Consider the following 24945-nt stretch of genomic DNA (forward strand, 5'->3'; position numbering starts at 1 on the left):
AAGAACGCCAACAAGGCACACAAATTAAAAACAGTGGGGAAAGAGTAACTGGAATTTGTTTAAACCTGGAAATAAAAAAAAGAGAGTCTGTCTTTGGATTTGGATGAAATACTGGGGAAAAGGTTGGAAATGGTATTTTATCTGAAATAGTTTTTCCTTTCCTAGAAAATATTTTAAAAATAATCATCTATGGGCCTCACAGCTCATATCTGTATATAGCTCAGGTTGGCTTGCCTTCTGGAAGTCTCCCAGAGCCTATGATGGTTTTGTTATTAATTTGCTAATAAATTTCTAACACTCCGCATTCAGATCAGGTACTCGCTCCTTTTCCTCTCTGCTGCCTGGGCACTAACATGGAGAGCAAAGGATAGAAAGTTTCCTGCTCTCAGTTCCTGTGCCCAGGACCACTGCAGCGAGGAGTGGAATTAGGCCCCACAGTCACAGAACATCACCCTGTCCAGCTTCCCCCTCCTGATGGGGTGGATGGCCACCTTGGCTAGCACCAGGAGGAGGTCTCATGACTTTGCGAGGACACAGGTGGGATGTGCATATATCTGGAGGTGCAGGGACAATTACAGCCAGAACCTAAGAAGGAGGAGCTGGAAAAGGGGCTGCAACCTGGTGCAGTCAATGTAAATGTGTGCCAGGGTCTCCCTCTTGCCACAAGTGGGGCAGATGTCAGAAAAAAGGGTGAACCACATCAGGTACACACCCATGCTCATGGCTCTGTGAAGGAGTCACCAACTTATATCCCCAGTGGGCTGGGGGACCAGGGTGGAATGCAGGCAGACTGGTTCACTGCACCCTCTTGGTGTCAAAGCGGGACAAGAGGGTGAGGAAGTGAAGGGTGTGGAGCCTATGTACAACTGTTTCCTAGGTGGGGTTCAGAGACAGGCTGACTGCAGATCATGCAGGTGGCTCAAGTAGTGCAGAGGGGGCACCTGGGGAGGCTCACGAGGCAGGGGCCCAATGGCGAGGTCCAGAAAGCCAGAGGTGAGGGATGGGTGGGGAGCACCCTCTCGCAAGACCCACTTGAGGAAAGCCCGAGAGGCGGGCAGTAAGGCTGCCCTCCCTTTCTGGTGTATATGCTGGGGGACACAAGGGATGGAGAGCCCCAAGCATTGGCTGAGTACCAAGGGGTCCACACAGTTCCTCCAATTGTACGGGTGAGTCATGGCAGGTGAGCGAGCAGCCTGGGTCTGGCTGTTTGTTTACCTCACAACCAGAACCCTTATGGAATGAATACCCCCATGGGACCAGTGTAATGCCCACAGCAGGCCAACACCCCCCCCCCCGGCCCCAGCTCTCTCCCCTCTCACAAATAAAACTCAGATACTGTGCTAATTCCAGGGGTGGGAGGGGGAGCTATTTCCTGCTGCTTTTCACCACCAATCCAGACAAAGCTCACCTCCTCCCTGAGCTTCCTGGGTGCCCAACGTGAGAAACCGGGGACAGTTGTGCAGAAGTTCTAAGCTCTGACAACTGAAGTTGCCTGGAGCTGTGCTTTGAACATACAAAGTGCATTAAAAATGCAGTATTCTGAAAAATCAGACCCTAGGTGTCATTCCCAGCTACCACATCCGAGGTAGAAACCAAACTCGAACAGCTTAATGGGATGAAATCCGGGGGCCCAGATAATCTTCATCCAAGAATATTAAAGGAACTGGCACATGAAATTGCAAGCCCATTAGCAAGACATTTTAATGAATCTGTAAACTCAGGGGTTGTACCGTATGACTGGAGAATTGCTAACATAGTTCCTATCTTTAAGAAAGAGAAAAAAAGTGATCCGAGTAACTATAGGCCTATTAGTTTGACATCTTTAGTAGGCAAGGTCTTGGAAAAAAAATTGAAGGAGAAAGTAGTCAAGGACATTGAGGTCAATGGTAACTGGGACAAAATACAACATGGTTTTACAAAAGGTAGATCATGCCAAACCAACCTGATCTCCTTCTTTGAGAAGATAACAGATTTTTTAGACAAACGAAATGCAGTGGATCTAATTTACCTCGATTTCAGTAAGGCATTTGATACGGTTCCACATGGGGAATTATTAGCTAAATTGGAAAAGATGGAGATCAGTATGAAAATTGAAAGGTGGATAAGGAACTGGTTAAAGGGGAGACTACAACGGGTTGTACTGAAAGGTGAACTGTCAGGCTGGAAGGAGGTTACTAGTGGAATTCCTCAGGGATCGGTTTTTATAATCTTTTTATTACTGACCTTGGCACAAAAAGTGGGAATGTGCTAATAAAGTTTGCGGATGACACAAAGCTGGGAGGTATTGCTAATACAGAGAAGGACCAGGATATCATACAGGAAGATCTGGATGACCTTGTAAACTGGAGTAATAGTAATAGGATGAAATTTAATAGTGAAAAGTCCAAGGTCATGCATTTAGGGATTAATAACAAGAATTTTGGTTATAAATTGGAGACACATCAGTTGGAAGTAACAGAGGAGGAGAAGGACCTCGGAGTATTGGTTGATCACAGGATGACGATGACCCACCAATGTGATATGACCGTTAAACAAGCTAATGCGGTCTTGGGATGCATCAGGCGAGGTATTTCCAGTAAAGATAAGGAGGTGTTAGTACCGTTATACAAGGCACTGGTGAGACATCATCTGGAATATTGTGTGCAGTTCTGGTCTCCCGTGTTTAAGAAGGATGAATTCAAACTGGAACAGGTACAGAGAAGGGCTACTAGGATGATTCGAGGAATGGAAAACCTGTCTTATGAAAGGAGACTCAAAGAGCTTGGCTTGTTTAGCCTAACCAAAAGAAGGCTGAGGGGAGATATGATTGCTCTTAATAAATATATCAGAGGGATAAATATCAGGGAGGGAGAGGAATTATTTAAGTTCAATACCAATGTGGACACAAGAACAAATGGATATAAACTGGACATTAGGAAGTTTAGACTTGAAATTAGACGAAGGTTTCTAACCATTAGAGGAGTGAAATTCTGGAACAGCCTTCCAAGGGGAGTAGTGGGGGCAAAAGACATATCTGTCTTCAAGACTAAGCTTGGTAAGTTTATGGAGGGGATGGTATGATGGGATAGCCTAATTTTGGCAATTAATTCATCTTTGACTACTAGCGGTAAATATGCCCAATGGCTTGTGATGAGGTGTTAGATGGGGTGGGATCTGAGTTACTACAGAGAATTCTTTCCTGGGTGCTGGCTGGTGAGTCTTGCCCACATGCTCAGGGTTTAGCTGATCACCATATTTGGGGTCGGGAAGGAATTTTCCTCCAGGGCAGATTGGCAGAAGCCCTGGGGGATTTTCGCCTTCCTCTGCAGCGTGGGGCACGGGTCACTTGCTGGAAGATTCTCTGCACCTTGAAGTCTTTAAACCATGATTTGAGGACTTCAATGGCTCAGACACAGGTTTGACACAGGAGTGGGTGGGTGAGATTCTGTGGCCTGCATTGTGCAGGAGGTCAGACTAGATGATCATAATGGTCCCTTCTGACCTTAAAGTCTATGATTCTATGAAAATGGGGATAATGATGTCACCTAATCTCACGGGAGGCAGGGGAAGATTGCTTCACAAACATTAATGAATTTTTCAGACACTATGGCGGGAGCACCACAGAAATGCCGATGAGGAATTAATATTTTTGTATTCAGCAGAAGGTTTGGATGGTGTCTGTTTGTTAAGGACCGGGGCCACACATTGAATGAGAAAAATAAAAAGAAATACTGAATAATTTGCTCCATCACTGAGTGAGACTAGAGTCTTGTGGGGGGGGGGGAAAGTATGTGATCATGTAATTAAAGACTAACATAACACATAATTTTCAAAGGGGCTGAATTAAGGTCACTTGGATAACATTAATTCTGGCATTTCTTAACTTCTAAGTGCTTGACCTTGCACTCTTAGTATTCTTTTACTGTAGTTTTTTGGATGTTTATACATGATGTGTGAGGTAACTAGCCCTACAAGCAAGCTTCATGACAGAATTATATTATAGCAGATAGAATGAAAAATTAATTAAAGTGTTTGCCTTTTTTCAACTTAAATGTAAGCCGTAAGCACAACAGACTCAGGAGATGTTTTAAATCTACGCACAAAACTGCCTATTTAGCTTGCCAGGAAGCCAGATGCTTCTGCTACTTAATTTTTTCCCCATCTTTCCAGGTTCTGTTACAACACCTGCTTACTCACAATGATTAGGTGCTCCAGACACAGGATCTATACAGGCTGGTGGTTAAGCTACATGAAATATAGAACAGAAAAACAAGGGTATTCACATAAATCACAAACAAAACATGTAACACTATTGTATAATTCCACCTGGTGCATTTACTGTAAATATCATCCAAAACATCACCAACATGTTTCACTTATTTCTCCTTTTCTTTGCAGCCCTTGGGAAGCAGGCCTACCAGTTTGCTTACTTTAAATGGAAATAACTCCTTAATCATCCATGGGCCTGATTCACCACTGTGCTACTCCAGTATTATGCAGGTTAAACTCCATTACTTTCAGTGTAGGGACACAATGCTGAATCAGGCTGTGTCTTGGGAAGAATTTGTATATGTTTAGGTATGTGTACCTTATTGAAAGAGTTTGTGGAAGTATCCATTCACTTTAAGGTTCTCATTCTTGAGGTGATAATATTAATGAATAACAAATGAATGCTTTCATTCTTTATACATATCAGCTATTATGGTACCGAGAAGTATGTATACATTCAAAGATAAATGACTTACCATTCCTAGAGAAATATAACACTATAGAACTGAATGCGGACTCTGCATTTATGAAGGAATCCTCTGAGTGGGTCATATATAACATCATGGTTCCCCCACCATAGAATAGAAATATATTGTCAATATGTTTAGTAAAAATATTTATTCTCAACATTGAAAATGTATTTAAAATATTATAAAATGAGAAATATTTAATAAATGTGGTAAATACATGGAATATACTAAAAATATATCACAAAATCATAGAATTTATGCCCTGATCTAGCAAATCACTTAAGCACATAGGAGGAGTAAAATATCTACTGTATTCGATCATCCACTCTATTGCTCTCTGCCTTGGCTCCTCTAGATTTTTCTGCTGTAGGCCTGGCTTGACATACACAACCTGCCTCATTTCTTAGTGGGGATGATTGGGAAGGTTAAGCTGTCATAACAAGCAATATGCTGTAGTCAGGGTGGCTAGCTAAGATCAGTAGGAACATCCTGATATTAGTGAACAAGACTAAATGTAAGATAAAGTAGAGGTCAGATTATGCATGAACAGTGCATGGATAGAGCATACTGTACAGGGATTGGTTCCTGCAATGTAGCCGAGCCAATCCCAAAATGTGTGATTCAATGTTTAGTAAATGCAATGTGATGTGTAAATGTATATAAATGAAGAGGTTTTCTGTGTAACTTTGAATGTGTGCTACACCCTATACCCACCTCTTATGCTTGAATCTGATCCACTCACCATAACTTTGCTGTATGCTAAATAAAGATACCCGAGTGATAAACTCTGGAGTCGAACTGAGTTCTTGGGAAGCAGAGTAGAAAGAGGTCTCAGAGGGAATCCCAACTAGGGTGATCAGATATCCCGATTTTATAGGGACAGTCCTGATTTTTGGGTCTTTTTCTTATGTAGGCTCCTATTACCCCCCACCCCCGTCCCGATTTTTCACATTTGCTGTCTGATCCCCCTAATCCCAACATCTGCCAAACTGTCCCAACTGGCGAGTGCTTTCCTATAGGCTGCCGTTTACTGCAGCTCTCAGTTGCAAAATACCAACTTTTTTATTACAGCTCCATGCACCCCAAAACCACTCATAGAATTATAGTATTTATACCCCTTGCAACATTTTAAGAATGTCCCTTTGGCAGGATTAAGTCATTGTACTATTTGTAAAGTGCTGTGTGATCTTTGAATGGAAGGTGCAACACAGAAGTGCTAAGTAGTTTTAATTTTAAAGCCTCTCTTTCATTATGCAAAAATATTTTACTTCATATTATGTAGCTTTCTTAGGAGAAGTGCCTGATTCTCCTCTCTTAATAACATTGGTGTAAACCAGGAGTAAATTCATTAAAAAGTTGGAGTTTCACGCAAGAAGTAAATGGTATAAATTGAGAGAAGAATCAGTTCTAGATTGCTCTCCTGACCCACCACTGTGCAAAATGCCAGTGCTGGTGCAAGTCTCCTCAATTTCTATAGCTAACGCTGTTATCAGACACACAGTCTGAAATACTGCCTTTCCCTGCCTACATGCTGTTTTGGAAAGAAAATGGAACAGATTCACAGTCCTGTGTTAGGGACCAAAGATAACTTATATCTTACACAAATTTGACTGCTATAATGTTACTCAGGATTGAAATTATGCATATTTGCATTGATGCAATAGGTAATCCAACTTGTACAGATACAGTAATCTAACTGACAATAAGAACCATGAAGTTCTTTCTCCTCCTTTTTGCACTGCCTGACTCCTTTTACAATGAGGCATGATGAGGCTGGAATGTAAAATGTTGCATAAATCTTTTATTCCATCCCATCAGGTAAAGCACAGATCAAATACTGCCCCTTGTCCTTCTGTGTTGCTGAACTGACTGAAAATTTCTGAATTCTGCTTCTTGACAATATGATGAAGCAAAAAATGCTCAAGCAGCCAAGAAAGAATCTCATTATATGGATTTCCATCTATTTTGTGTGTGTGCTTGCTAGAAGCAGAATGCTGAGGAAGTTACATGTAGTGCTTTGGAGAGAATACAGCATTGATCAATTAAAGTCTGCATTTTGCAGCAAAGGCACATTTAAGTATCATTCTTTTTCTCCTATATTACATTGCATTTTAATTCCTTCATGATGCTAAGGGATTATATATTATACACATTAATAACATATTTCTAGCTACCATTTAGTTCCTCCTCCCACACACAGTAGACAGCTCAAGTAACTAATATAAAATCAACATTATATATAAAGATCATTGTCGCTCAATTGGGTGACAGCTCACTCTTTAGGGCTATTTAGTGAAAGGCCTATCTTTTCCATCTGCTTCCATAAACATATGGGAACCTGATTCTATGGAACTCTATGGAATGTAAAGGGTAGAATTCTACCTTCCTTCCCTCAGACTCTACTGATGGCTCTTTGCCAGAAGTGTGTGAAGTTGGTGAATCAGAGAATTTTGGGTGTAGGAAGGCAGGTAGCAGGGGACTAGATGCTTTCTGCAGCATTATATCTCATTGATTCTGTAGTTTTCCATTTGGAAATCCAATGGAGAGTGATGCTTGAAAGAACATTAACTCACACTAGTATCCCTTCCAGGGCTATGACTTCTGAGCTTCAGGGAAACTTGGGACCAGAAGAGCAACATTTCACAAGCATCTAAGTTCAATATTTTTATTTTCTAACAAAAACAATCTTTAGAAATATGTCTTAACTATCTCCAAATCCCCAGGCTAATGACGGCATCCATCTGAAGTGCAATGTACTCAGTATTTTGGGTTCACAGGAGTTTCCAGTACACCCTTCCCTCCTGGGTTCACATGAATTCAAATCCTCTGAGGTCTGAGTTAAAATGAAGCCAACGTCACAGATTCCACCGTGTGACCTTACACCAGGTTGACAAACAAAAATCATAATACATGACATACCATCCCTATAATTTTATAAAGGAATCATTTTGAAGTCTTTCAGATTTTTCAATTACTATTCTTTCTAGCATCTACTGTCCTTCCGCAATATTAAATCAGTACAATAGCAGTAAGTGGTGCCACTTTAGTTTGGACAGATGTTTGTTTTCATCCTGAACAGCTGGATTTAAATCTTGCTTTAACTGTACAATAAACAAACAAACAAATAAATGTATCCTTAGCTATGGAGTCTCTAACAATGCTTCCATGATAAAGGCAACAAAATTGACATTTGCAGCACTGTTTAATAAAAAAAAAAATCACCCTTATTAATCATATAAAGCAAACAAACATAATCTAGTATATTAAACAACACTACAATGTTATCAAACCTAGTATTTACAAGATGTGACTAATTACCACCTTGACTATTTTGCTTATATGTTGTACACTGTTTCCCTACTCTTTGTCTTAGAAGTGCCAAAATACTGTTGTTCTCATCGTACTTCTGCCCTGATGCAAAGGTGAGCTAACTGGAAACATCACAGAAGAGGATATTCTGCGAAGATTCCAAGCCCACCATTGTACACATGAGAGTTTTGAAGGCATAGCTGAACCAAACCTCTGAACATTTTGAGGTTCATCAAACACTAATAAAAATTGCTTACCTAAATAAAAAGACACCCACAACCACAGAACAAAAGAAAAAACAAGACTGTAAACACAAAACAGCTAATTTAAAGTTAAATTAAACTCTTACATAACACCAAAATACAAGCATAAAGGTTGAAACCCCTCTTTACTTCCAATTGTGTCAAAATTCATTTTACAGGATTTCCAGTCATCTGAATCATACTGAGTTCAATTTTACTTTCAAACACTTGAATGCAACTTCCACTCTCTTTGTATATGTGCTAAAATATATAGAAATCACAGGGTTAATTAGATGATAAACTTCAACCTTAACTCTCATTCATCTGACGAAATGAGTAATCACCCACGAAAACTTATGCTCCAATACGTCTGTTAGTCTATAAGGTGCCACAGGACTCTTTGTCAACCTCAACTCTGAGTTTCAGACAAACACTTAATATTACTTTAACATAGTTTGTTATGGTTTAATGAAATGTAAGTACATTATAAAGATAACAAATTGTTATGCATGGTTAATAATCTCCTCAAAAGTGGCTATTATTATTATTATTATTATTATTAACGTTGTTAAGCTGTGCTTCAGGCCATAAACTGAATACCAGATGTTGAATATATTTTGATGTATGGCTTAGTATGGTTTTAGTGCTTCATTGCCACACAGGTTTATAATAATTTTTATCAGTCTTTTCTAAATTTCAATTAGTGTAATAGTCAAATTGGGCCACAGACTGAAATAAAAGTAACGATATATACTAATTTTACTGGAGGAAATTTTAAAATATGTAAGATAAACTGCATAAACTATGTGAAAGCTTCTGTAGAGAACTATAACCAGCAAATAGACTATAATTATTTAGAAGGTCTCCCTTCCCCATCAGACAGTTCAGGCTTTGATACTCATAAATATTTTTGAGCACATGAGTTTGCAGTTTCTTCTCGAGTTTGTTCATGTTATGAAAGATCTTCCATGCACCAATCATAGAAACACATTAAGTATTATTTTCTAGGTAAAGACATCACTTTAAATGGTAAGCAATTTAAGAACAATGTTCCCTTGAGCATCTGTTTGTTTATTTTATGCTAAAATTTACTCTTAGAGCTTCAGTATATTTCACTACTTTCAGTTTCAATATTTTGAAATAATGTTTTCTTCTTGTGTTAAATGTATTTCTAAAAGTTTTAAGACATATGGTCTTAGCAGCAAATTGTGAACTAGTCCCATAATTTAAAACATTTGCATTCTGATATAGTCCTTAAAAATGTAATAAATCCAATATAGTTCACATAACACATGCAGTAAAATCTCCCCAAATTCAAAACTTAACAAATGAATGTACAATAACTGCTGCAATTATAAGTAAACATACTTACTGACCTGCAATGAAAAGTTCTTCCAGGGCCGTCAACACATATGCCTCCATTGAAACAAAGGGTTGAGTTCAGTGCAGGTTCATTGCAAACGTCAATATCTACTTCACAAAATTCACCAGTGTATCCACCCACGCAAATGCACACAAATGCACTGACCAAATCTTGACAAGAACCTCCATTCATGCATGGAGCAGACTTGCATTCCTAAAGGAGATAAATGATAATACATTGATAATGAACTTTAAAGCACATCATGTATATCCACAGAAATTAAAACAAGAAAGGTGGTTGTGTTTAGTTGCTCATGGTCAGAAGAATTAGATTTTGGACAATTTGATTTTTATAGAGATCCTGTAACCATATGTTTTCAAAACACAACTTTGAAAATACATATGGATCTATCAATCAGTATAGGAGAAATATGAATAAACCTTCATTTGATAGGTTTTCTAGATAGCCAGAAATGTGTGCTTCCTTTATTAACATCTCAAAACATGCAGCTACACCATAGATTTTGTAGTGCTTTCTCTCTCTTTATCTCAGTTCTTATATTGGTAATCATCACTTTAGCATCTGAAATTTCAGAATAAAAGATAAGATAAGATAAGATAAGATAAGATAAGATAAGATAAGATAAGATAAGATAAGATAAGATAAGATAAGATAGGTAGAAGCAGGTAGGGTTTGCCCAGACACACATCATATTTCTGGGTCAAACCTGGTCTGACCATTGTCCAGTCCATCTATGCTTTACTCCATCTATGCTATAATTCCTATTATTAAACACTCCCTGAGAATAAGTGATAACTTCCAGAATTGCCATTAATTGTAAACCTTTATAAATTCAAACCTGCAGTGAATTTTTAAAGAGTTCACATAAAAAATTCTTCTGACAAAGCTAATGTAAAACCCATCAAATTCATACCATGCAAACCAGTATCAAATTAATGTTTTGCCAAAATTATAAGAGAGTTGAATTAGTGTAATTGCCAATATAAAATATATTTTTGCCCTTGAGCTCAGAAACCCAATTCATGCCTACATCCAAAATAGTTTTGTTTTGTTGCTGCCACCCAATTAGTCTAGCTAAAAGTAGGCTTTTAGAAGTGAATTTATTTTTATATTAGTTTTAACTTCTCCAGAGGGTGAACACCTTAAGGATAACCAAGGGCACTTAGTACATTTCCTGCAGGCACTGCCATTACTTTTACAGAATGTAAATGCATATATCCACAGGGAGTTCTATGAAAACTACATGTTTTTCCATCAGCTCTCTAGCTGGTATATATAGAATGATGTATTAGAAAGCATTACATAAACTAATTGAATTATATATCCCATAGGAAGATGGGGATAGCTTGTAGACTACCAACAATTATGCATACAGAGTCTAGAAAGACAATTTTTAAAGCATCTCAATCTGCTATTTAAACATTTTGGCCTTTTCTGGTTTGATAAATGAAAAATATGTTTCTCTGTTTGTTTTCTTTGTTTTCCCCTGCATCTCGCTATTGCTTCTCACTATTTTTGTAGCTTTGATCATAATTCCTATAAAATTAATGAAGAAAAAACTCTACCTCAAATAATAATTAAAAAAAGAAAGCATAAAAAACCTTACCATGATAGATCAAAATTATAAATGCAACTAGGGATATGCAAGCCTCAAACAGGTGTACAGAGCTTAGGCTGAATATAAAGTTATAGTCATGCCAAATTTCAAATAATGTTAAAACCTGTTTGTTTCATTAGGTATACTAAGAGTACCCATGAAGGTGTACAGTATAATGGAAGACTTGTTCAGACCTGAGTCCAGGACTTGGCAGGACTTCAGGACTTGGCTGTGGAGTGACAGAAATAATATTAGGGGCAGATGGAAAGTTTTGTGGAAGAGACACTGTACCAATTACTGCCCTGTCACATACTATATTTTTTATAATAAAATATTGAGTATATTTGGTGCACTGCAGATAAATATAAACAATTCTTAAACAAACAGCAAAAATGTTCAGCAAGATATGCTACTGGAAAAGTGTTACTCTTTACCAATCTCAACTAAGGCAAGAGAGTTCCTTTAATAGGCAGGCAAACAATTATGCTCCAGATCATACAAATCCCTAACTGGGTGGGCTGACACAATTCCCCTAGGAATTAGAACTCACAGTCAGTCAAAGAGAGCAAGGAAGTTGGATGGTTAGATGGTATATATGGGGCCAAACCTGAGAGTCTAAGGCTATGTCTACACTAGCACTTTTCTTGGCAAAACTTTTGTCAGTCAGGGGTGTGAAAAAACACACCCCTGACTGACAAAAGTTTCACCGACAAAAGCGCCAGTGTGGACAGCACTCTGTCAGCCAGGGAGCATCTCCTGCCAACATAGCTACTGCTGCTTGTTGGGGGGTGGCTTAATTATGCAAGTGGGAGAGCTCTCTCTGACTGGCATAGAGCAGCTACACAGGAGACCTTACAGTGGTGCAGCTGCAGCAGTCATAGCCTTAGGCTACATCTACACTACAGGGGGGGGGGTCGATTTAAGATACGCAAATTCAGCTATGCGAATAGCGTAGCTGAATTCGACGTATCGCAGCCGACTTACCCCGCTGTGAGGACGGCGGCAAAATCGACCTCCGCGGCTTCCCGTCGACGGCTCTTACTCCCACCTTCGCAGGTGGAGTAAGAGCGTCGATTTGGGGATCGATTGTCGCGTCCTGACGGGACGCGACAATCGATCCCCGAGAGGTCGATTTCTACCCGCCGATTCCGGCGGGTAGTGTAGACCAGGCCTTAGTCTCACAAGCAATCACAATTACGTTAATAGGACCACTTGTCTAAGTAAGGTGAGCAGAATTCATCACCATTGCTGAAACCAATAAGACTACTTGTGTGAGTAAAGTGAACAGGATTAGAATCTCTAAAATTTACAGTATTTTGTGTGCCTACATGTGGAAAAATACCATTTTTAAATATTGACTCATAACCCATACTGCTTGATTCCATTTTTTGTTGCCTGTAGACAAATAAGTGATTAAACACTACATAGAGTGGTTGCCATTAAAGTTTGTATTTATCAGCAGTGGAACATGGGACTGTTCTCTTATGCCTTGCACCTTTTGTTGTCACTTATAGGTTATCATAGACTCATAGAATATCAGGGTTGGAAGGGATCTCAGGAGGTCATCTAGTCCAACCCCCTGCTCAAAGCAGGACCAATCCCCAACTAAATCATCCCAGCCAGGGCTTTGTCAAGCCTAACCTTAAACATTTCTAAGGAAGGAGATTCCACTACCTCCCTATGTAACCCATTCCAGGGCTTCACCACCCTCTTAGTGAAAAAGTTTTTCCTAATATCCAACCTAAACCTCCCCCACTGCAACTTGAGACCATTACTCCTTGTTCTGTCATCTGGTACCACTGAGAACAGCCGAGTTTCATCCTCTTTGGAACCCCCCTTCAGGTAGTTGAAAGCAGCTATCAAATCCTCCCTCATCCTTCTCTTCTGCAGACTAAACAATCCCAGTTCCCTCAGCCTCTCCTCATAAGTCATGTGCTCCAGACCCCTAATCATTTTTGTTTCCCTCCGCTGGACTCTTTCCAATTTTTCCACATCCTTCTTGTAGTGTGGGGACCAAAATTGGACACAGTACCCCAGATGAGGCCTCACCAACGTCGAATAGAGGGGAATGATCACGTCCCTCGATCTGCTGGCAATGCTCCTACTTATACAGCCCAAAATGTCGTTAGCCTTCTTGGCAACAAGGGCACACTGTTGACTCATATCCAGCTTCTCATCCACTGTAACCCCTATGTCCTTTTCTGCAGAACTGCTGCCTAGCCATTCGGTCCCTAGTCTGTAGCAGTGCATGGGATTCTTCCGTCCTAAGTGCAGGACTCTGCACTTGTCCTTGTTGAACCTCATCAGATTTCTTTTGGCCCAATCCTCTAATTTGTCTATGCCCCTCTGTATCCTAGCCCTACCTTCAGCGTATCTACCACTCTTCCCAGTTTAGTGTCATCTGCAAACTTGCTGAGGATGCAATCAACGCCATCCTTCAGATCATTAATGAAGATATTGAACAAAACTGGCCCCAGGACCGACCCTTGGGGCACTCCACTTGATACCGGCTGCCGACTAAACATGGAGCCATTGATCACTATCCGTTCAGCCCGACAATCTAGCCAGCTTTCTATCCACCTTATAGTCCATTCATCCAACCCATCCACTGCTTTCCCCTCCTTCACAGAGCCAGTTATCTCCTCATAGAAGGCAATTAGGTTAGTCAGGCATGACTTGCCCTTGGTGAATCCATGCTGACTGTTCCTGATCACTTTCCTCTCCTCGAAATGCTTCAGAATTGATTCCTTGAGGACCTGCTCCATGATTTTTGTGTGTGTGGCTGCGGTAATGCAGAGCATATGTGGGAGAAGGGACTTTCCTGCACAGATTCTTTAGAACTAGGCACATGTAGCCCTAAGAAAACATGAGTTCAGTGTATAATAACCAAGTACACACATACCTTTTTATGTTTAAATGTGGACACAATCTATTTTGTTGTTGAGTTGGGGGGAGGGGTTTGCCCCACACCCAGCTGTACCATTTTACAAAGCCCTTTAAAGAGTTCTGTCCAACCTGTGTTTATTTTTCTTTTTAAAAAGTAGCACTCAAATTTGGATTTTACTGGGACTCCACATTCACTTTCTGATTTAAAACTGAGTTTGGGATACACTAAGCAATGATGATGTAGGGATCAAGAGGGAAACAACCAAAACAGCTACACAGAAAGAATTATTGGTGACAAAGTCCCAGATAATATTCAGGCATCCTCCTCTTGAGAAGAGAATCTTCCTTATTTCCACATTGCAAGAATCCAGAAAGAAGGGGCTCCCTCCATCCCCAGCTGCTAGAGAAAAAACTATCATTGTCCATCAGGAGCGCAAAGAATCAGCAGTTGCTGACAGCCTGCCAGCTCTTATACTGTGGATATCTTAAAGAGAAGATTGCCAAGTCAAAAAATATTGGAGTTACGTGGGGGTGGGGGAGTCAGTGTATGCATGAGTCAGATCATCAGAGAGAAGTATCAGCAAGGGCAGTGGTAGTGGTGACAACTGTGGGGGGGGGGGGGGTTACTACTGAGAAAGTTAAGTGAAATCTTTGAGCTGCCTCTGAGGAGCTACTGGCACTGGTATTAGCAGAGGTAATGGCTCTTCCATGTTCCTCTCCTTAACCTAGTATTAGCAGGAAATGTCTCAGAGTCCTTCAGCATTTGTGTTTGATGGGAGGAACAGAAAGGGTGCAGGCAGAAGGGAGAAGAGTTACTGTTGCCGGACCATACACACACCATGCTTATAACATCTTTACAACGTCTAAAAGCCAGTTGGTTGATTTACAGAACAATTAGAGACGTAGGATGGGATTTTCAAAAGCAAGGTGCAAAGGTCTCATTTAAATGCTTAGAATCTAGTTCTAGCTGTCATGTAACTAGAAAAGGTAGGTGGTTTCGGGTGAGGAAGGACATGGGTTACAGCAGTGAGGTCATGTGGTTACTTACTTGAGGCATGAACACATCTTGATCACTCAATTTAAAGAGTTTTTTAAACCTTTTCTTTTAGTAGTAATTATAAAGGTAAATGACAGCAAGAACAGCTCTTTGAAGAAATATGTCCATTGTTAGTAGTGGCACCACCTTAGTTTTGAATAAATAGACTTTTTGGGTAATAATGAGAAAAAAAATAACCAAGATGCAAGTCTGTATCTAAGCTATAAATGTTCCAGCAGACACAAATGAACTTGGCAAAGTAAACTGAAATCAATATTTTCCTCTGGCAAATATACTGTTTGCAAGATGACAGGATGTATTGGCGGCATGAAAAGGTCTCAAACTTGATTTTACAATTTTGGAAATGATATCAAACAAAACATATATAAATGTCTTAACAAAAGATGGAGAAATCAGCATGAATGTACCAGAACCAGCATCAGTTAATATATCCAGCAGCTCCTGAACAGAATTGCCAATACTCCTGTCTGTAGTGTCATGTACTGCAAGATTAATGCTATGAGCACTGAGGTAGTGTCTCATTACATTAGAACATTTGTTCCTATTAAGATTTTGTACAATCTCTGCTGATGCCTTGGTGGTGGTGAAAGTAGAAACTTTCAGTTCTTGTTCAGGTGCACAGCAAAGGGATTCCAAACAGACAAAGTTTGCTTTAGGTCTCTAAGCTATCAGACTACCAGACTGGAAAACTGGCAGTACTGAAGATGAAGAGAGCTTGTTTCTTTTTCATTTCATATGATTCTTTAGGACTTTGCAGGAACAGTGGCTCCTTTCTCTTTATTATTCCAAGTTCTGTTTCCTTGAGTAAAGTAGAAGCAAACAAAAGGAGTGAGTTCCTTTTTCAGAAATCCAAGCCTGCCCTCTCAGTGCACTCTGCCCAAAAGAAACACTGTCTCTTGGCTTCCTTCCCAGGGCCGGCTCCAGGCACCAGCCGACCAAGCACGGGCTTGGAGCGGCACTTTAGAAGGGTCGGCCAATGTTGGGGTGGCGGGGGGTGCTCGCGGGTTTTTTTTTTTGTTTGTTTGTTTGTTTCGGCCGGGCAGCACGGGGACTGTTTCGGCGGCGGCGTGGTGCTGGGGGGGAGGGAGGGGGGGTTCGGTGGCCCGGCCCGGCGCTCCGGGGGTTTGGGCGGCCCGGCGCAGCGCTTCGGGCGGGTGGGGGTTTGGGCGGCCCGGCGCGGCACTCAGGGGTGGGGGTTTGCCCGGCCCGGCGCGGCGCTTGGGGGGGAGGAGGGTTTGGCGGCCCGGCTCGGCACTCGGGGGCGGGAGTTTCGGCAGCCTGGCGCAGCGCTGGGGGGCATTTTGGGGGTGGGGGTTTTAGCGGCCCAGCGCGGCACTCAGGGGGGGGCGGGGGTTTGGGCGGCCCGGCGCAGCGCTCAGGGGTTTGGGCGGCCCGGCCTGGCCCGGCGCTCGGGGGGGGCGGGGGTTTGGGTGGCCCGGCGCGGCACGGCACTGGGAGGGGGATGTTACGGCAGGGCGGCACTCTTCTTTTTTGCCTAGGGCGGCAAAAAAGTTAGAGCCGGCTCTGTTCCTTCCTGGGCTTTAGTGACACTGCTTCTCCCACTGTCTGCTCCCTTTCTCACTTTTTTTCCGGTTCTTTTCACATAACTGACACACACAGCTACAATCAAATCAGTGCCCCAGTGCTTGCATTTGCAGCAGGAGTATGTGCGGGGGATGGAGGGGGAAAGCAGGGATATGACCTCCCCAATCAGTGGGGGCACAGAACTCCTCTAGTGTCTATAGTTAGAATTGCCCATCTCTTTCTATTGTAAGACTCTGTTTTCCGTTCTTTAGATAACAAACTGAAACAGCTTGGGCTGAAATTTCCAATACAGAGTGTCTCCTTAAGTTGATTTTTTTTTTAAAGTTTCAGCTAAAACATCAAGGTCTCTGCTATGTTTTGCCATGTTAAAAAATTTCTTACAACCATTTCTGAGTTGTAACTCCTTCATGATTTTGAGCAGGGATTTAAAATTTCTCAGGAGGGGATCACCATGGTGTCAGGAATGGTTTTTTTTTCAGTCCCTGTGAAAATTTGCCCAAATTTGGCCAAGTTATAAGCCTCTGAAAATTTTCAGTTTGCATGTGTTTAGTAGAGACTCATTAGCATTCTGCAGATAAATTCTTCAAAGATTCCATATACACTGAGCATGCTCCATCTCTGCACAGCTCCTGTGTGTTGACCAGACTATGTATGCACCAGCCTCCAAAGAGTAACCAAGCATGCTCCATCCTAGGGCTGCAGGGGCTGAGCAGGACTCTCCCTGCACATTCTGCTCCAAACTAGTGGGGTCTGCTATGGCACCAGGCACAGGAACAGAGAACAGAGAGACTATATTTTCCAGTATTTTCTATTCTCCTTTTCCCAGTAATCTTGCAGAATGGCCAAGAAGGAGTAATCAATCTGATTCAAATGCAAATGGGTAAGGAAATGGGGTGAGAGGTGGGTGGGTTGTGGAGGGGAAAGAGATGCAGGATAACAAGTCGGGGGATAGGAGCCTTGGAGGAGAAGAGGCAGGAGTAGAGAAGGGCAGAAGATGGAGAAAAGAATAGGAAAAGGGGGTAGGTGATAGTAGCTGGGTGAGAGGATAGAAGTAGGTGAGGATAGGAAGATGGGGAAAGAAAGGCAGAATCTGGGAGCACATCAGCAGGAGATGGACTGAAGAAGAGGAGATGGGAGGAAAAGAGCAGGTGGGGAGAGAGGGAGAGATTGGGGGGTGGGCAAGGACAATTTGAAGATGACACCAAGCTGAGAGGGGTTGCAAGCACGTTGGCAGACAAAATTAGAATTCAAAATGACCATGACAAATTAGAGAATTGCTCTGAAATCAACAAAATTAAATTCAGTAAAGATGCATCCAATAAGATACTGCACTTATGAAGAGCAGAAATACAGAAATAGCTGGCTGGGTAGTAGTACTGCTGAAAAGGATCTGAAAGTTATAGTGGAACACAAATTGAATATGTCAATTATGTGATGCAGTTGTGAAAAAGGCTAATATAATTCTGGGGTCTATTAACAGGAGTGCTATATATGTCATGGGAGGTAATTGTACCACTCTGCTAGGCACTGGTGAAGCCTTGTGTGGAGTACTTTGTCCAACTCTGGGCACCGCACTTTAGGAAATATGTGGATAAATTGGAGAGAGTCCAGAGGAGAGCTACAAAAATTATAAAGGGTTTAGAAAACCTATGAAGAAAGGTGAAAAAAACTGGCATATTTAGTCTTGAGAAAAGAAGACAGAGGTGGGACTTGATATCAGTCTTCAAATACGTTAACGGGTGTTATAAAGAGTTTGATGATCAAATGTTTTTTCATGACCACTGAAGGTAGGACAAGAAGTAATGGGCTTAGTCTGAAGCAAGGGAGATTTAGGTTAGATATTAGACAAAACTTTATAATTATAAGGATAGTTATGCTCTGGAATAGGCTTCCAATGGAGGTTGTTGAATTTCCATCATTGGAGATTTTTAAGAACAGCTTGGACAAACACCTGTCAGGGATGGTCTACGTATATTTGGTCCTGCCTCAGGTCAGTCAGCTGGACTTGATAATCTCTAAAGGTCCCTTCCAGCTCTACATTTCTATGTCCCTCTAGTAGCAGGTCTATATAAAACATATCAGCTTTTTACTGTTATGAGTTACTCAATTACCTCAAATTGTAGAAGACCGTGTTGCATATCTAAAGGTCGGAATCCTGCTGAAGACCTATGTGGGGAGTCAATATGGTTCTGCTTGATGGTCGCCCCGCCCCCTCCCCCCACAAAAAAAATACATTTAAATTGCAGGGAAAAAACAGTTGAAGAATTATAAGACTGCAAAGTCAAGCATTCATAAGTTAGGAAATGAACAACTAAAGTTGCCCATGAACTTTAATTCAACCCCCATATGCATTATGCTACAATCTTTAATTACATGATCGCATACTATTATTTCCACAGAACCCCTATATGAGTCATTCAATATTTCTTTTTATCTTCCCAATTTAATGTGTAGCTCTAGGCCTTATTTACCTAAGTACACGAGCCAAATCCTACCCTAACACAAAATTATTAATTTCCAATGTGTTGTTTCTATGGTGCTCTTGCCATAGAGTTTCACCAACTGTAAGAATAGGTGATGATATCTCCATTTTACAGCTGAAGCACAGAAAGATTAAGGTCAAAGCTGTCATAAGTGTCCACTAATTTTGGATGACCAACTTGTGAAACATAAGGTCTGATTTATCAGATTACTCAGCAATCTATAGCACTTTATATGTTCAGACCAGAGATCCCATTGACCTCAGTTGCAGTTGTGGGCACTCACCACTTGTGCAAATCAGAGGTTGCAGGCACTCAGAAAATGAAAAACACACCGTGTAAATGACCAATGAAAATTTTGTTTTAAGCATTTGTCCAGCATCCATTAGGAACTCTGTGACAGAAGCAAGGATAAAATCCAGTTCTCCAGGATGACATTCAACCACTGTGTTAAACATGAGGCCCTGCTTTTGCTTCCTGCAATCCCCTGTCTCAGTCACAACACTCTTTCCAATTTATGCAACAAACAAGGAAAGGGTGCTAGAGGCAACAGCCTCCTTCACTATACAGCCCTGATTAATTCCCAGAACACCATCCATTCTGTGCACTGAATGAGGCAGTGATGCAGTGGAAAAAAACTAGCATATGACTACATAACTCAAGACTATATCATTATGTACATGGACAAGTGGCAGGAATTAAGATTGCACAAATAATCTTACCCAGTCGTTTCTTAAATTTTGAGTGCTTGACTTTGTAGCCATTCTGTTTTTAAATAAAGTTTTTAATAAAGCTTTTAGAAATATTATATATGATGAATTGTTTATTCTGTGTATAGTTCACAATGTAGTCTACTGGATTGTCAAAGTACATGTGGCTGAATGACAAAAATATATAAAATTTCAAAAGGATAAAAATACATATTCTCCCTAAGTGCTGCCTGTAGATGATAAACATGGATTGAGTATAATTGTTCCTAAAACCAGTCCAAATTATTGAACCATTTATACCATGTATACTAAAAAAAGCTGATGACACTCCAGGAAATAGTTGAAATAAAAGGCTTCATAGCTTAATTACTTAAATATTTAGTGGCTTAATGCTGTAAAATGACTATTAAGACAAGTGGAAATAATAATAAAAAAAAAACTGTGGTAGGCTGTGTGTGGCTGAAACATTTTTTTAATGTTCTACAAACTACTTACATTAGGGTGCTTTTTCTTTGAAATAGTATATCTGTTGGAAAGACCTAGCAGTTGGTCAGTGTTTCTGCCAAATAATTAACTGGCTGTTGGTCGATTTCTTTGTAGGCATCTCAGCAAAGGTGAATTTTGAGGAGGGACTTGATGGAGAAGAGGGTAATGGCCTTGCAGATCAATTCAGAGAGTGGAAGAAAGCACCTAGATGTTTGGGGAAGAGGTGAGCAAGTGGTAGTCAATGCGGGCATCATTGATTTGTAGACAGAAGGATAGAAATGTGAAGAGCCTTGAAGCTTGAACTTGATGGAGTGGAAAAAGGAGAGCCAATGTAGGAATTCAAAAAAAGAGTCAGCAACAGAAAAGGACGATGTTTTCAGTAACTCATTTTCAATGGACTTGGGGTGGGGGCAATGTGGATGCTGGGAGGTCAGCAGGAGCGGCGCCAGGGTTTTTGGCGCCCTAGGCGGGGGTCCTTCTGCGCTCCCGGTCGTCGGCGGCAATTCTGCGGCGGGGGGGTCCTTCTGCGCTCCTGGTCTTCAGGGCACTTCGGCGGCAGGTCCCAGAGCGAGTGAAGGACCCGCCGCCGCCGAATTGCTACCGAGGGCGGCAAAATGCCGCCCCTCCAAATCCTGGTGCCCTAGGCGACCGCCTAGGTCACCTAAATGGAAGCGCCGGCCCTGGAGGTCAGAGAGGAAGAGAATGGGTGGGGTTGAGAACTGGAAGATAGTTTAACCATATGAAGAGCGAGAAGAGGTAATGTTTTACAATATTATGGAAGAAAAAGTAGCAAGGCTTGGACACCCAGTCTATGGGACGAGGTGACAGGGAGGGTGAGTTTGATTTAACTGGATATATAAATAAACACTTTTAAATTAATTAATTGGCTAATGTGTGTACAGAGTGCTCAGAACATGTGAAACACTGTATAATTACTAAGTATTATTATTTCATATTAACAGCTTTTTTTATGTACGCTGAATTTAGTTTTCCAAAGTATCACATTTTACAGTGCTGTACTACTTTGTAGGCACCAAACAATTTGTTTTAATAGCACTTTTTAAAGGTTACATAAAGCAGCTACAGCTTGATGCATTAGTAAGGGACATACTGTATGTTCTTTTTAAGGCCTTGGAAAATACTGTACCATGGTTTAATTTCTCACAAGTGCAATAATCTGATGCAATGCTGAATGCTATTAAGAGACCAAAAGGCACAAGATTCCTTGCTAAAATTAAAAAAAGGCACTTAGTTTAAACTATTTGGTCCACTAAGTTATGAAGTTTTCAGCTCACAAGAGAATTTAAAGTGCACTCGTCATTTGGAATAACTCTCTGTAGCACAGCTGTTTTATACCAATCTAAAATACACAGTAAGAGTATGTAGAAATATACTGTTTTAAAAAATGAATGTTCCAGATGCCAATTTATATTTTATTTTTAAACAACTAAAACTGGAATTTATTTTTAATTTTCACTTGGTCCTGTCAGATTTTATAGCCAGTAGGGAAGGTAGAAAGAGGTAAAAGCTTTGTGTAAAATCTTTCACAAACATTTTCACAAATTAATTTTGTGTGGTTTTCAACATTTTCTTCTACAGGCGCAAAGATTTCTGAAATATTTTGTAGATTGTGTTGTGAAATTTATTTCCATTTCAAAATTCTGTGATTTTTTCAATGTCACTCCATTCTAAAGGCATCCCAAAATCACTACAGTAGACAACTTGTCAAATTTGGATTGTGGATGGAAGACAGGGAGGGAGAGAGCAAAATAAAAAAGTCACTTACATACTTATATTGTATAGTACAGACACTTGAATGGAGTGATTAGCTGACTGATCTACTCAATTAACATCCCATTAAATTAGACACTTTACATTTGATAAAATCATTCATTATGAACTTCTGTGCAAAACCAAAACCAAATTAGAACTTTGACTGTTGACCTTTTCCTCAGATATCACCAGATGTCATCATTTTCCATGAGATTTTAAACATTCAAAAGCCCTTTTAAGGAACAAGTCTCAAATCTGTTACATGGATTCACCATCTCTCCATAGACTACCTCATTTACTGCTTACACAGTGGAGAAGGAAGGTCCCATATTAGGTGAGGAGCTGCCTGTGAGAGACTAGTGGCCTGCTAACTCCTCCAATGCTTTTTGTAGATGAACAGCTTTTCCTAGTGTTTTCAATGGTTGCCAAATGAGAACTACTTCCCCTCTAAAATCTTGGATTATTACATGGCTGCCAGTTGTCATGTTTCTTGTGTGACACAAGGGCATCTGGCAACCCTGTAATAGCCCAGCTAAATACCTGTGGATATATCTGGACTGCAGGGATAACTTGTGATGACTCCATGTGGACCCTACAGTCGCTGTGTCACCTGCTCTGCAGGCTTCCCTGTCTCCACTCTCGCTGTTCTCCTACTGAGTCTGAATAGGAAAGGAGCAGATGGGAAGACAAGGTGGCAACAGCAGCAGCAAACAAAGACAGCCATCAGTTCCAGTAGGTGACAGTCTATAGCTACTCTCACCAAGCAAACCTCTATAAACAGTCCCACAAACAGCATCACCAAGTCCCCAACGACTCACCCCAGACATCCTAGCACTCAGACAGGCCCCTTAAAGTGCCTATCCACCGCCTAAACCCCCTAGTGGCCACCCATCAACCCCAGAAACACCAGCATCTGTTAAATAACCTAGTGCCCACCCTGCAGAACTCTCAGACACCATCTAACATCCAGCTTCCCCACATTCAAATGCTTGGAGCAGGGTGTGTGTGAAGGAAATCAGTGACTCTCTCCTCTGTGAGGAACATCACACATGGAGCTGCACATTTATTTGTATTATGGTAGACCCAAAGGCCCAATCAGGAATGAGACCTCATTGTTCTAAGTGTGGTCAAACAGTGAGATGCACTCCCTGTCCCAGAGACCTTACCATCTAATTTAAAACAACAAATAGGTGGATGTAAATACATATATTTCACAGCACGTGAGGAAAGCAATGCAATAAGTGGCCCTACTACTCACACTACAGCAGAGATCTCTTGTTGCCATGGCTAGGTTATTTTCTGAGTGGCTCAGAAAGCACATAAAATATAGGTCACTTCCTATGAGAAGACTCCTCAGGAGTCCTAGGTAACAAAATGGAGGAACTAGAGCTACTGGTGCAGGAAGTCAAACCCGATATTACAGGGATAACAGAAACATGGTGGAATAGTAGTCATGACTGGAGTACAGGTATTGAAGGCTATGTGCTGTTTAGGAAAGACAGAAATAAAGGCAAAGGTGGTGGAGTAGCATTGTATATCAATGATGAGGTAGACTGTAAAGAAATAAGAAGTGATGGAATGGATAAGACAGAGTCTGTCTGGGCAAAAATCACATTGGGAAAGAAAGCTGCTATAGCCTCCCCTGAGATAGTGCTTGGGGTGTGCTACAGACCGCTGGGATCCGATTTGGATATGGATAGAGACCTCTTTAATCTTTTTTAATGAAGTAAACACTAATGGGAATTGTGTGATCATGGGAGACTTTAACTTCCCAGATATAGACTGGAGGACAAGTACTAGTAATAATAATGGAGCTCAGATTTTCCTGGATGCGATAGCTGATGGATTCCTTCACCAAGTAGTTGAAGAACCAACAAGAGGGGATACCATTTTAGATTTGGTTTTGGTGAGTAGTGAGGACCCCACAGAAGAAATGGTTGTAGGGGACAACCTTGGTTCGAGTGATCATGAGCTAATTCAGTTCAAACTAGATGGAAGGATAAACAAAAATAGATCTGGGACTAGGGTTTTTTATTTTAAAAGGGCTAACTTTAAATAATTAAGGAAATTAGTTAGGGAAGTGGATTGGACTGAAGAATTTGTGGATCTAAAGGTGGAGGAGGCCTGGAATTACTTCAAGTCAAAGTTGCAGAAACTATCAGAAGCCTGCATCCCAAGAAAGGGGGAAAAAACCATAGGCAGGAGTTGAGCAAGCATCTCAGAGAGGTGATTAAGAAAAAGCAGAAAGCCTAAAGGAGTGGAAGAAGGGAGGGATTAGCAAGGAAAGCTACCTTATTGAGGTCAGAACATGTAGAGATAAAGTGAGAAAGGCCAAAAGCCATGTAGAGTTGGACCTTGCAAAGGGAATTAAAACCAATAGTAAAAGGTTCTATAGCCATATAAATAAGAAGAAAACAAAGAAAGAAGAAGTGGGACTGCTAAACACTAAGGATGGAGTGGAGGTTAAGGATAATCTAGGCATGGCCCAATATCTAAACAAATACTTTGCCTCAGTCTTTAATGAGGCTAATGAGGAGATTACAAATAATGGTAAGATGACAAATGGGAATGAGGATATGGAGGTAGCTATTACCACATCCAAGGTAGAAGCCAAATTTGAACAGCTTAATGGGATGAAATCAGGGGGCCCAGATAATCTTCATCCAAGAATATTAAAGGAACTGGCACATGAAATTGCAAGACCATTAGCAAGAATTTTTAATGAATCAGTAAACTCAGGGGTTGTACCATACGACTG

The sequence above is a fragment of the Emys orbicularis genome, chromosome 3 (assembly GCF_028017835.1).
Source record: "Emys orbicularis isolate rEmyOrb1 chromosome 3, rEmyOrb1.hap1, whole genome shotgun sequence".
NCBI lineage: Eukaryota > Metazoa > Chordata > Testudines > Emydidae > Emys > Emys orbicularis.